Source organism: Piliocolobus tephrosceles, chromosome 5 (genome assembly GCF_002776525.5).
Source record: "Piliocolobus tephrosceles isolate RC106 chromosome 5, ASM277652v3, whole genome shotgun sequence".
In the NCBI taxonomy this organism is placed as follows: domain Eukaryota; kingdom Metazoa; phylum Chordata; class Mammalia; order Primates; family Cercopithecidae; genus Piliocolobus; species Piliocolobus tephrosceles.
The window spans coordinates 107,520,975-107,536,185 of NC_045438.1; the positions used below are offsets into that span (position 1 = coordinate 107,520,975).

At 34.5% G+C, this 15,211-nt stretch overlaps 1 protein-coding gene across 1 annotated transcript in view; it reads left to right on the forward strand.

The window, feature by feature from the left end:
- The window catches only part of EYS (eyes shut homolog), a 1,801,461-nt gene that overhangs the window by 850,334 nt on the left and 935,916 nt on the right, over nt 1-15,211 (forward strand). The window lies entirely within an intron of this gene.

Below are 15,211 nucleotides of genomic sequence, written 5' to 3' on the forward strand. Positions count from 1 at the left end.
GGTTTAATTTCTGTGAGTAGTCCATGGTACCCTCACAAAATGTATTATATGTTTCCTTGGCCCATGGTTCTAGATGTATACTTATCAGATCAAATTTCTTAATCATGTATTATAAACATGTTAAAAGTCCTAATTTTTTGTTCACTCTTCTATCACTTTTTGAAAGAAAGATCCTCAAATTTGTCTCTTGGACAATGATTTGTCATATCTTTGAGATATTTGTCAGATGAATTCGTGGTAGTAAAATAGAAAACAAAACAAACAAAAATGAGAAGCAATTATGATTTCTATAAAATGAAAGCAGTTGGCTGGGCGCGGTGACTCACACCTGTAATCCCAGTACTTTGGGAGTCCGAGGCAGGTGGATCATGAGGTCAGGAGTTGAAGACTAGCCTGACCAACATTGTGAAACCCCGTCTCCACTAAAGTCTCTACTACTAGCCAGGCATACTGGCGGGTACCTGTAGTCCCAGCTACTCAGGAGGCTGGGGCAGGAGAATCACTTGAACCCCAGGAGGCAGAGGCAGTTATATAAATATATAGAATCCTAATATTGTATGTGAACCATATTACTAAAGTTACAAATATAGATTTAACAAATATGGTTATAACTCAAAATTATAGTGGCAAAATCTGGAAGGTTGAGTGTGTTGGGTGGAAAAGTTTTATGATGGTAAAGTGTCTTTTTTCATTAAATTTTATTATAATTTCAAACTTAACAGGAAAATTACAGTAAGAGCAAAACAATGCTTGTATATTCTTCATTTGGACTCATTAATTCTTAACTGTTAGATCTGCTAAATCATTCTTTTTATTTTCCTCTCTTTCTGTGTACATAAGATAGTGCAAAATATACACACACATACACAAATTCATGCAAATTTTTCCTGAACCATGAGAGAAAATGTGCAGACATTCAGAGCCTTACCCATAAATAATTCAGCATTTCCTAAGAATATTCAATTATATAACATTGGTAAATTATCAAAATTAAGTTATTAAACTCCATATAAAACTATTTGCTAATCCACAAGCTTTACTGAAATTTCATAATTTATCTCAATAAAATTATTTTTAGCTTTTCTTCCATTTCTACTTTTCCCCCTCTAAAATCTATTCCTAAATTATAGTTAGTAGTTGTATCTTCTGAACGGTTCAACAGTCTTTCTTTTATGATATTTACTTTTTGATGACTATAAATCATTTACCTTGTAGATTTTGCCTCAATTTTGGTTTATCTGATGTTTCCACATGATTTGTCTCAGATTATGCACTCTTAGAAGTACTGTTTTTTAAGTGCCCTTAAGCCATTGCACTTTAACCTATAGATTGTAGTGGTTTTAGAACATATTCCCAAATTATATGATATTTTTCTTACCAAGAAGTTATGTCTGTGACACTCTCAAACACAGACAGAATTTTATGATCATCTCAACCAATAGAGACAGAAATAATAGAGTAGAAATGATGTTTTCATGGGTAGGTTGGAAAAGAGCTTATAGCTTCCGCCAGTTTCTGTTGATATTCTTTTTCTGGGAGTCTATGGCTGTCACATAAGTGTGGTTACCTTGGAGCCGTGACAAAGACAAACTAGTAAGACCAGGGAGAGGGCAAGGAGCTCAGCTGTTTCCGCCCCTAGATTTTAGTCTTTTCAATCCAAATACCAGGTAAGTGAGATAACATCAATGCCGGCCATCATAAGGCTATGAGTGTATGAGAGACCACACCACCTAGCTGGATCGAGTGAGCACAAGATTTGTATGCAAAATACATGATTAATTAATCAACCATTTAAGCATAACTGGCTGTACAATGGTTACAATTGCCCTGAAATTCACAGGGCGATTGGCATGACCACATCAATTATTAGTAGGCAAATGTCAGGAAATTAGATATTTTTTCTACAGAAGCATATTTTTTCCTTAAAACAATTTATTTATTCATGAAGGCACTCATGCGTTCTATAAACCCTTATAACCACCAACTGGAGGTTAATTTTTAAGAAATATGTAAATTCATGTGTATAAACTGTCTCAGAACATAGGAAAAAAAGGTGTTTTTCACACATACCTACAAACCTAGAGTAACCTGATAATAAAATAATTCAGGTAAGCACATTTACCCACTAAAAAATTATAAACATAGCTTTGAAAATCGTCAAGAAATCAGAAACAGAAAGACCACAGCAATATATTAAAAATAATAAAATATAAAAATGTATCTTCACATTTATTGTTTGACTAATAGAAGAATAAATATAACCTTATTGTCTGACAAAAACTCTTTAATGAGTTATGATTTACCTATATTATGAAATATTATATTGTTATCATAAAGGAGCCAATTTAACTATTTGTGTAGACAGATCCCGCAATATATGGTTAACTAAAAAAGCCAGTAACCTAAAAATTGATTTCAATGTCTTTCTAACTTAAAAAAAAGTCCACATGAATATTATAGATAGATAAATGCTTACAGAAAGTATAGTATGCTTACGTATCACTCTGTTAATTATAATTATTCTGGAAAAAAGACTAAATAGTTGCCAGGGGAATATTTTTAAGGGATGGCACAAATGAAAAATGTCAGCCATAATCTTGCCACAAAGTGATAATCATTGGTATAGTGATATAAAGCATCTTTCCTTTGTAATAATTTATACATACAGAAAATCTGTACATAGCTATTTATTTAATAGTTTATAAAGTTGTAGAGTAGTTTTGATGAATATAATGAACAATTCCAAAACAAAGTTACCTGTATTAAGTTAATTCTATCTTGTAGAGTTTAAACAACCTCTAGAAATTCAGTATTGCTGGCTCTGTCTCTCTCAATATGTGTGTGTGTTTATTTAAAAACTTCCTTTCGTATGAGATTATGTTCTTTCTTGCATTAATTTTGACCTTTCTCAGTATTACTGTTGTTTGTAGTCATTTTTGTTTAGAAATTCTTTTGTCATGGTGTACTTTACTAAAATTTGGTAAATAAAAATAGGCATGATATGAAGAATTTCCAAATGATGTAGTTTAAATTTTTATATGAAATGTTTTTGGACATACAGTTACTTCAGTATTTAATTGTGTAAATATTACTTCTTGAAGTAGACTATGTCTCACAGTTACCCGGTAAGTGATTTCTTTTATAAGTTGAAAAATCAGAAAAAAAATCAACTTTACTTCTTTATTAGCATAGTCTTTGATGTTCCATTCACTACTCTTTCTTCACCTTTATTAAAATGACTTACAAATATTTGTCAGAACCGTCACAAAGAAGTATAAACTAGGCAACACTGCAAGAGCTCATCACATGTTAATAGCATTATTATGCTTACAAGCAATAATGTAACTCAGCATTTATAAAGAATTTTCTTATAGATATCTCAAGCTTCGTAAATACCTGAATGCAGACAATCATGTACTTATAATATGAGAATATTTGGGAAAAGAATGTTAAATATCTCTTTAAATTACCATTATATGAGTCAGAATCATATGTCTAGGGAAATGAAATCTTCATAATGAATCCAGTGTATGATTCACTTTTGATTTTTTTCCCTTTCTCATGCATTTCACCAAAGTTGATCATGTATATTTGTTTTTCTTCATTGACAGCCCATCCACAACTCAAAATAGATTTTAGGGTTATAAATACGATATATGTCTCTATGCCTCAACTGAAGTATCAGGGCAGAAGTGATGCTTCCACAACTAGGTTGGAAAATGCCTTGTCGCCCCTGCCGGTTTCTCTTGATTCTCTTTTTTCTGGGAGTCTATGGCTGTTACACAAGAAGTGCAGTTACCTTGAGAATTTGGGATCCCCAAATGATTATTACTTCCTAGGATAGTTTTTAAATATTAATATTTCAAACTTGTTAACTATAACTCTCTAATATTTTAACACATTGTCTATTTTAGCAGAAACATTAAAAGATTTAAAAATATAATTTTGTGATAAGAATAGCAAGTTGTATTTATTTAGAGTATTTAAGCAAATGAAGATAGATTAACCTTAATCATCTCAACAGTATGCCTTTTGCACTATTAATAATGTAAATTTAATTATTCAGTAACAACAATCACAGCAATAAAAGAGAACTAAAAAAGGGAATTAAAAAATCACTAGTATTGAAATACTCTTATTTTTGACAGCATTCTAATAAGTTTATGTTTTCATTTATTATTACACTTATTGTTTGCATTCATCTTTAAAAAGACCTATGATTTTGGTTCTAATGTAATACTAATATTGTAGATGAAAAAGCTTATGGATATTTATAGATGACAAGCATCTGTCATCTACCAAGGTCACATATCTAATCATCAGTGATCTTACTCATCTCCATGCCATCTAATGTCAAGAACTTTAAAACTAACTCTTAATATTTCACACTCTTACTATTGCATACCGCTGTTTCTTGGTTTCTGTTAAATTAGAAAATGGTCTTCTGGTGAATTTCCCATGAAGTCAATTTCAGATCCATGATTACATACAGGACCAATGTTCCCAGAGAGGATTCAATATTGTAATTTGTCTAAAATCGTTCTATTTTAAGTTGTTTAAGCACCTCATTGAAATCTTAATGCTTCTGTTTTATTTGTTGATTCAAACACACGACTGCTCCAGTGTCTGATTTTCAATGTTTCATTGCTCAGATAATGATGTGTTCATTTCAATCTCCCAATTGCTTAGTGTTCAGCCTGGGATTTAGCAGTGAGGTATACCTAAAACTTTCTATTAGTCTGGTGACAAAGAGAAATGGTAAACTATTTAGTTTTCCAAAGAAATTTAGCTACTTCTTGAAGGCTAGTTGATGTAAACTAATATTCTGATAAATGTATTGGTAAATGATTATTTCTAGTTGTTTACTCACTAAATGTGATTAGAGATTTTTAAAAAATAAAATTTTACACTGAAAATAACTACTAATAAAAGAGTTCAGGAAGCTGACATGCTGATGCTGCATCTTGTAGGCTCATATAGAAATTTCTCTCATCCAGTAAATGTGCATCTTTTTTTTATTCAGAGCTGTCTGGCACAAGTAAATGATTGCACTAACTCTGAGAATATGACATGAGCTATAGTTAGCAATTGCAAGGTAAGAGAACCCAGACCATTATTTTAGCTGCATTAAAATATACATGTATATCAATTCAGGTAGGCTGAAATCAGGCATTGGTTTGCAAAAATAGTTTTCCATCCATACATAGTTTCTATATAGTTTCCTTGCTCATCATCTTTTCATAATATCATAATGTTCTACTACTTCTCTGGATATTAGTGTATTTAAAATGGTTAAATATAAGTATAAATCTCCAGAATGTATTAGCTTTGTAATAATTCTTATGAATATATTTTCTATCTCCAGAGAGTATGCATTCCTAAAAGCATATTGCACATTAAAATGTAAAAAATTCAAACATTCTCATCATGATTCAGCCTCACAATAGAAATAATTTCCTATCTTAATTCCTGTTACTCTCTTGGTTCTTACCCTCTTCACTCCATCCCAATTCTTTTAAATCCTAAAATGACAAAAATGCTGTTTTAATACTGTCAACTGCAAGTAAAAAAAATAATAATAATAACTCTGCCTAATTAAATCATATGCAGAATTTTTATAGCTCATAAAACTGGGATGCTCCATTATGATGCTAATTTCAAGCACAGCTGGATCCAGGAATGACTCCATCCAGAAATTATTTATCTTTTGACTCTGCTCCCCTGTATATAATGACTTTATTGAAAGGTAGACTGTATACATATGGTGGGAAAAATTGCTGCTGGTAACCTTGACTGTATCTTAGGCTACAATTCAAAAGAAAAATCAGGTCATCTCATAAGAAAATTTAATTGATACCACTTGACTAAAATTCTCACTTCCAAAGCAAACAAAATTGCAGGAAATATATTAACTAACTTTTTGGATTAAACACCTTGGATCACTTCAGTGCCTTAGAGAATGTGTTAGTCCATTCTCAGGCTGGTGATAAAGATATACTCAAGACTGGGCAATTTACAAAAGAAAGAGGTTAATGGACTTACAGTTTCACATGACTGGAGAGGCCTCGCAATCATTGTGGAAGCAAGGAGGAGCAAGTCACATCTTACGTGGATGGCAGCAGGCAAAGAAAGAGCTTGTCCAAGGAAACCCATTTATAAAACCATCATATCTAGTGAGACTTATTCACTACCATGAGAAAGAAGGAGAAAGACCCATGCCCATGATTCAATTACCACCTACTGGGTACCTCCCATGACATGTGGGAATTGTGGGAGTTACAATTCAAGATGAGATTTGGGTGGGGACACAGCCAAACCATATCAGGGGATATGTGATGGGAAATCACTGTTAACATCACACACTTTCTTACTCCTACACTCACCCCCAACTCTGCCCAGAATCACATGGCATTTCCTTAAAGGAAAAGATGCCAAGCATCCAAACAGCATAGATCTTTCATGGGTAGGATGACCATACATACCACTTTGTCTGAAATTATTTTTGTTTATTCCTGTTTTTAGCTCAGGACAATTAACAGTAAGACTTACTTTAAACCTCCAAAGTATTGGGTTGGTGCAAAATTAATTGCAGTTTTGCTGTTAAAGTGATGACAAAACTGCAATTACTTTTGCACCAACCTGATATCTAAATTTAGATGCAAATTATACACTCTGGATAAAAGCACATGTCTTCTCTCCCTAACAAAGGAAGTCGGTGCATTTGGACCAACTAAGAGGAGTTGAAAAGTTGTCTTTTCTTCAATGCAATTTGTTTTTTGGGGGGAGGGGGGATGGAGTTTCACCCTTGTTGCCCAGCTAGAGTGCAATGGCATGATCTCGACTCACCACAACCTCTGCCTTCCAGGTTCAAGCGATTCTCCTGCCTCAGCCCATCAAGTAGCTGGGATTACAGGCATGCCCCACCATGCCCAGCTAATTTTGTATTTTTAGTAGAGACGTGGTTTCTCCATGTTGGTCATGCTGGTGTCGAACTCCTGACCTCAGATCATCTGCCTGCCTGTGCCTCCCAAAGTGCTGGGATTACAGGCATAAGCCACAACACCCGGCCCAGTACTATCTATTAATAAAGGAAGGGGTGCACATTTCTTCTATCCTCTCAATGTAGAGAAGGGTTTTAGAGAGAATGAAAAGAATAGATACATAGGTTTTGTTGTTGTTGTTGTTGTTTGCTTGCTTTTTAGTACTGCATTAGCTGGACAAGTGTCAACTCTCTGGCAGGAACCCTGGCTACTCACAAATTGAATGTAAGTTTTCCTCACAGGCAACATTTCATTTATGATTTCTCCAAATAAGAGGAAAATTATATATGTTGAAATAAATAATGTGGACAAAATGATGTAGAGACAAGAGCACAGCACAGAAAGGGCTATGTCATATCTGTCATCTTCACTCACAGTAGAATAACTTTATATGCTAGAGGAAGAAAAGGATATATCAATTGTAAATATAAGAAAATATGTGTATACAACCATGGAGAAACACAGAGCATAATATGTAGTGGCACATTATATCTCAACTATCATAATTTTTCAAATATAATATTCTGAAAACTGGTAATTATAAGAAGTTGTTTATTAAGATGAATGTTAAATATAAAGATAAATTATTAATGAAATTTAAAACAAAAATGTTATAAATCAAGATGCTTTTGACTTTAACCACCAGAGCAACAAACTGACTAATGGACAAACAATACAAATTTATATTTTTCCCCAAAATAAGAAACCTAGGAGTTGGTGATTCCAGATTTCTTTCATCAGCTTGATGATGCAATTGAAGAGCCAGGATCTTTCTGTCTTCATGTTATTTCCAGTCTAACTACATTGTTCTTTTTGTGGACACAGTGATAGGAACAGCTATCTCATCCTTACACCAGCAGTCCCCAATCTTTTTGGCAACAGGGACTGGTTTTGTGGAAGACAATTTTTTCACATATGGGAGGAGGGAGTAGTTGTTTGGGGATAAAACTGTTTCACCTCAGATCATCAGGCATTAGATTTGCATAAAGAGCACATAACCTAGATCCCCTGCATGTGAGGTTCACAATAGGGTTCACACTCCTATAATAATTGTATGTGGCTGCTGGTGTGACAGGAGGCAGAGCTCAGGAGCTAACACTCCCTTACCCACCGCTCACCTCTTGCTGTGCAGCCCAGTTCCTAACAGGCCGTGAACCTGTACCAGTCCCCAGCCAGGGTGTTGGGGACCCCTACCTTACACAATAAACTTTTTTAAGTATGAAAGGGAAACTAATAGTGAAATCATTTTTTTCTCTCAAAGTGGACTTCACACCCCACCATGACGTCTCTGTGAAAGCCAGAAAGAGAGCAAGAGATTCCCTTCTGATGCCATTTTGATGCATGGAACCCATTCATTGATTTGGTCTTCTTACTGTACCATATAATCTGTACCACGTAAAGCTGGCAAACTATTATAAGCATGATATGATTCGGCTGTGTCTATGCCCAAATCTTATCTTGAATTCCCACATGTTATAGGAGAGATCTGGTGGGAGGCAATTGAATTATGGGGGAGGGTCCTTTCCTGCGCTGTTCTCGTGATAGTGAATGAGTCTCCCAAGATCTGATGGTTTTCAAAAGGGGAGTTTCCCTGCACAAATTGTCTCTTTGCCTGCTGCCATCCGTGCAAGATGGAACTTGCTCCTCCTTGCCTTCTGCTGTGATTGTGAGGCTTTCCCAGCCACGTGGAATCGTAACTCCAATTAAACCTTTCTTTTGAAAATCGCCCAGTCTTGGGTATGTCTTTATCAGTAGAGTGAAAATGGACTAATACCAAATAGTTCTATTGTGAAGATATAGCTTTGGAGTTAAAAAACAAATTCTGCGTGCCCTACCTGGTTAGGCAGACTTTCATTTCAACTGAACATTTTTTATAAAGTAGAAATGTCATGCCATTAATGAACGAGAGGATCCGGAAGTCCTATGCCTCTTGAATAGGGAACCTTAGATTCTGAACTGCGTGTTTCAATGACATTTATCTAAAATGAGACACTAAATGTGTTTAGTGGATACAAAGAACAAGAACAGAATACAAAGCTATTTTTGTTTTGCTTTCATCATGAAGCTTAATGTCTTTATTTAATACTTTGCATGAATTTTAATCTTTAGCGTAAGGGACTCCCATGCAATGCCTTTTCACTAAAAGCTGCAAAAGGTTTTTTAATTTATAGAATGTTTTGAGGTTTGCATATTAAGAAAGGGGAAAAATTTATATAATGCTTATAACTGACCACAATTTTAAAAGCCACAAATTGATGAAAAGAGAGATGTACATTTACATATAATACTCATGCTTGGAAACAGAAATGTTCATGAAGTTTCTGAAAATTGATTTTGTAATTTTTTAAGACCTGCTTTAAGATTTTAGGATATGTTTGAATGTCCAGCTTTACCTAGAAATTCCTGTCTTTACTTTTTTTTTTCTGTGAATGTATTCCTAGATTTTTTCTTCTGGGTGTGAGGGAAATGTTATGACGTAAATGTTGTCCCTTACAAATTCTTATGTTAAAATCCTAAACCCGTAATAACTCAGAATGTGACTGTATTTGGAGACAGGCCCCTTACAGAGGTAATTAAGGTACAATGAGGTCATGAAGGTGGGCCTCAATCCAACATGGCTGGTGTCCTTATAGAAAGAGAAAATGGGGTTCACAAACATGGGTGGAGGGAAGACCATGCAAAGACACAGGGAGGAGATAGTCTCCCACAAGTCAAGGAGAGGGCTTCAGAGGGCACCAATCCTGTCATCCTGCCCATACATGGATCTTGGACATCTGGCCTCTAGAACTATTAGAAATTGAATTTCTATTGTTCAAGCCACTTATCTGTGGTGCTTTCTTATGGTAACCCTAAAAATCTACTAGAAGGGGCAGGGAGGTAAACAAGAAAAAAATTTACTAAAACAACCAAGGAACTATTAAACACATTAAGTGGTTAAACACAAAATGAGTGGCTTGAATATGTTGGTAATTGGTAACATTAAAACAGCATTTGGTAGGGAAGTAGAAACACCAGTACCGTGTTCTTAACACCCTCAAAAATCCCAGAGGAAAAGATAAATATTCAGAGAAAATTGCTTGAAAATGACTGCACTTTAATATTTTGAGGCCATGGCTTTAAATCCCCCACTACAAAGTATGTGTGAGATAGATGTGTCAGGGAGGATTTTGTTGTCCCAGGGTGAAGATAGTCTAAGAACACAGGCAAGATGTCTTGCTCATTCTAGAACATTGCCAAATAATGAAAAAGACACATGTTAAAAATTAAAAGAAAATGAAAAATGGAGAGAAACTGCCTGAACCAAGACAGGAGCTTTATGTTATGGAGGTAACTAGATGAATGACAATTCACAGATATTAATAATTATCGTTACAACATTATACATTTATTTTAATACATATTTAATTTATTAAGTTGTGCATTCTATTGTAAACACAATTCGTATTCTCACTATTTAGAGTCTAGTCATAGCTTCTTTAGAAAGGAACAATGTATCTATCTATAAGTAAACACTTTCAGAAATAAGCTGATTCTGTTTAAAGTTTAGTCCTGTCCCTGACTCAGAAGGTCCTACATTCGTCCCAACATTTATATACAAAGTTTAAAGCAGTCTGCCTGTGTTTAAAATTGTATTTTTCATAAAATAAAGAATTTTTAAAATATCATATAGTTGTATTCTCAGAATGCACTCCTATACATTTTTGAACTGTCAGTTCAAGACTGTGGGTTGGTCTGAAACACTCAGTGTATCCTGAAGGTCAGTATATTTGAATTGCATTGGGTGTGGTCCATCAGGGTGCCTGGAGGAGTTGTTCTTTAAAAAGATGATCTAGAAGTAGTGTGCTACTGTAAAAAAGAAAACAAAATAATTCTTATTTTTTTCTTTAAAAAAATTTTTCGATTTTGCAAAGTCACTTCTCACCTGAAGGAATGATTTCCTTTTTCTTTTTTACCATAAACTTTTATTTTATGTGTGGTACACGTACAGGTTTGTTACATAGGTAAACGTGTGTCATGGTGGTTTGCTGCACAGATCAACCCATTACTTAGGTATTAAGCCCAGTATCCATCAGATATTCTTCCTGATGCCCTCCCTCTCCCAGCTCCCTGCCCCCACTGACAGGCCCCATTGTGTGTTGTTCCTCCCTACGTGTCCATGTGTTCTCATCATTCAGCTCACACTTAAAAGAACGTGTGATGTTTGGTTTTCTGTTCCTGCACTAGTTTCCTGAGTATAACGGCTTCTGGCTTCATCCATGTCCCTGTAAAGGACATAATCTCATTCCTTTTTATGAATGCATAGTATTCCATGTTGTATATGTACCACATTTTCTTTATCCAGTCATCATTGATGAGCATTTAGGTTGATTCCATGTCTTTGCTATTGTGATTGGTGCTATAATGGACATATGCTTGCATGTATCTTTATAATAGAATGACTTATATTCCTTTGGGTATATACCCAGTAATGGGCTTGCTGGGTCAAATGGTATTTCTGCTTCTAGATATTTGGGGAATTGCCATACTGTCTTCAACAATTGTTATACTGATTGACACTCCTACCAACAGTGTAAAAAGTGTTCCTCTTTCACTGCAACCTCACCAGCATCTGTTGTTTCTTGACTTTTTATAAGTCGCCACTCTGAATGGTGTGAGATGGCATCTCATTGTGGTTTTGATTTGCATTTCCCTATTGATCAGTGATGTTGAGCTTTTTTTCATGTTTGTTGACTGTATGAATGTCTTCTTTTGCGAAGTGTTCGTTCATGTTCTTTGGCCACTTTTTAATGGGATTGTTTGCGTTTTTCTTGTAAATTTGTTTAAGTTCCTTGTAGACTCTGGATATTAGACTTTTGTGAGATGGATAAATTGCAAAAATTTTCCCCATTCTGTAGGTTATCTGTTCACTCCAATTATAGTGTTTTTTTTTTTTTTTTTTTTCCTTCTGTGAAGAAGCTCTTATTTCAGTTGGGTTCCATTTGTCAATTTTTGCTTTTGTTGCAATTGCTTTTGGTGTTTTTGTCATGAAATCCTTGCCCATGCCTGCGTCCTGAATGGCATTACCTAGATTTTCTTCTAGGATTTTTATAGTTTTGAGTTTTACATTTAAGTTTTTAATCCATCTTGAGTTAATTTTTGTGTAAGGTGTAAGGAATTGTCTTAGTTCCAACTTTCTGCATATGGTTAGCCAGTTTTCCCAGCACTATTTATTAGAGAATCTGTTCCCCATTACTTGTTTTTGTCAGGTTTGTCAAAGATCAGCTGGTTGTAGGTGCACAGTCTTATTCCTGAGTTCTATGTTCTGTTCCATTTGTCTATGTGTCTGTTTTCATGCCAGTACCATGCTGTTTTGGTTACTATATCCTTGTAGTATAGTTTGAAGTCTGGTAGTATGATGCCTACAGTTTTGTTCTTTTTAGTTAGGATTGATTGTCTTGGCTCTCCGGGCTCTTTCATTGTTCCATATGAATTTTAAAATAGTTTTTTTTTTTTTTTTTTTTTCTTAAATTATGTAAAGAATGTCAATGGTGGTTTAATGGGAATAGCGTTGAATCTATAAATTACTTTGGGTAGTATGGCCATTTTCATGATATTGATACTTCCTATCCATGAGCATGCAATGGTTTTCCATTTGTTTGTGTCTTCTCTGATTTCCTTGAACAGTAGTTTGTAGTTCTCCTTGAAGAGGTCCTTCACTTCCCTTGTTAATTGTATTCCTAGATATGTTATTTTCTTTGTAGCAATTGTGAATGGGATGTCATTCATAATTTGACTCTCTGCACTCCTGTTGTTGGTATATAGGAATACTAGAGATTTTGTACACTTAATTTCAAAGCTGTTCATGGGTCCAGGGGAGGTCAGCATGTTTGGAATGATTGGTGTGTCCTTGTAAGGTAATATATCTAGAGATAGTAAGTTATCCAGAGTGGACAGAGGGCTTTCCTGTTGAAACATTTAGAGTGGCCCAGGTTCTACACACATCTACTTGTCCTAAACCTCGTGTTGATCTCCCTGAAGCCATCCTTGAGGAAAGCTTCTATGACTCTCACTTGTTCCTGCTGAAAAATCACACTTCAGTTACCATAGCATATCCTTCCCTGCCTGACTGGTTTGTCCTTTAAAGAAATCCAGTGAGAGGAAGACTTTGCCCCTCTGCTGCCTCACCTCTACCCCATTCCAGCTTTCTCACCTGCACTCATCTGCCTCACTACCTTGGAGAGCATAGGATTGGCCTTACAGGTAGCCTGCCCTAGCATGGATTCTAACCAACCCATTTTATCTTCACTTTTCCCCTCCTCAGACTGTCCTGGATTCTTGCTCTAAAGTAGTATGTTTTATTGCTAAGGCCTCACCAGCTGCCCTTTGCTGTCTCTGGCCAGAGCTCAGGCACCACCACTCAGTGACCATGAGAAGTAAGTTACATGTGAAGTACTTCGCATGAATGACCACTCCTCAAATGGCAGAAACTATCTACCAGTGTCCTCTATGTATGTAAAACTCTTAAATTCCTTCATCTAGACTTAACTAGGCCCAATTTTAGGTTATCTGCAGATGATTATGAATTCATGATTGAAAAAATCCTTCAGAGACCATGTTATTTGAACCCTGGGAACACAGTTAAAACTATGACCAGATGTAACTAAGGAAAACTTAGTGTTTCATATAAAATTTTGTCGTAAACGTTGTTTTTGTTAGATAAGCAAATATCTATACTCTAGGTTTTTATAATATTGTTTAGAAAGCTTATTAAAATTACTCAGTTAAAAGGAAAACGTACAGTTAAAAGGAAAATGTACAAATGTACAGTTAGAAGTAAAATCTTGTGTTTGATAGATTAGTAGGGTTACTATAGTTAACAAAATCTATTGCACATTTCAAAATAGCTAGAAGAAAATAATTTTAATGTTCCTAGCATTAAAAATAGATAAATATTTAAGGTGATGGATATCCCAATTACTTTAATTTGATCTTTATAGATTAGATGTATCAAAATATCACATGTACCCCCAAAATATGCACATCTATTATGTATTAATAAAAGAGAGAAAATATTTTATGTCACAGTTATTTCACAGCTATAAGTTTTATCGAGTTAATGGCATGTTACTCACTACATTTCTTTAGGATAAATATGACTCTACTATGTATATCAGTATCTACAAGTGGGGCTTGTACTTGTTTTCCCTTCATTTAGTTCTCAAATAACAACATCTCAAATTAGAACAATCATCAGGAAATGTTTCATAAGTAAGTGGAGGTAAGAATAGTTGATTAGTATTTTTAAATGCTTAGTAGAAATCATAAATCTTCTTAAAAGAGATCAATTATCTAGATATAAATAATCCTAAAATAATTTTTTAAAGTCCCATTTATGCACTGATTTATTAATTATAAGCTGATTTTCCTGATGAGTGGCCAGTGAGTTTTTAAATTCACTTGTGTTCATTCATGGAGCATTACAGAATGCATACTGGCTTTATGCTGAAGAATTCCTCACAATGTTGGATATATTAGTGATGAAGTTATGATTAAAAATTCAGAAATTTCTGATTCCATTCTAAACGAGAATATACATTCAAAATTTAGTTTAAAATAAACTTTAGAAATAGAAATTATCCAGAAGATAAATTTTACATGCACCTATTTCTCTGCTATGATTTTTGGCAAGATGGATAAAAGTATTGCCATGCCTTCAGACTTTCATTTTGGTATAGTCATGTATATAAAAAGAGGAAAACTAGAGAAGTTTAGTTATTTTCAAACTACATATTATATTGTTAAATGCAAGGTATATTTTACATGCGTATTCATTAGTTAGTGCTAATTTTCCAAATTGTACGGTTACGAGCTTGTGTAAGAAATTAAAACTTCTCACTTTTAATATAAATCCCAACTGAAACCGGCATTGTGACCAAGTATTACTCACCCATTGAGGAATCAGGAATCAGATACTTGATAGCTGGCAAAAAATGCAATGAAAACACAAAGAAAACTAACTTATGAGTAGAATATAACATCTTGTCATAGATGTAGGATCTTCCGAAATTGACGAAAGCTCTGCTGGATAATTGTTTCAATCATACACTATTGCCAATGGAGATCAGACAGAGTTAGACTGGCTAAAATTGAACAAGGGTACATCAACAAGATTGTTTACATGAGAAGTCATT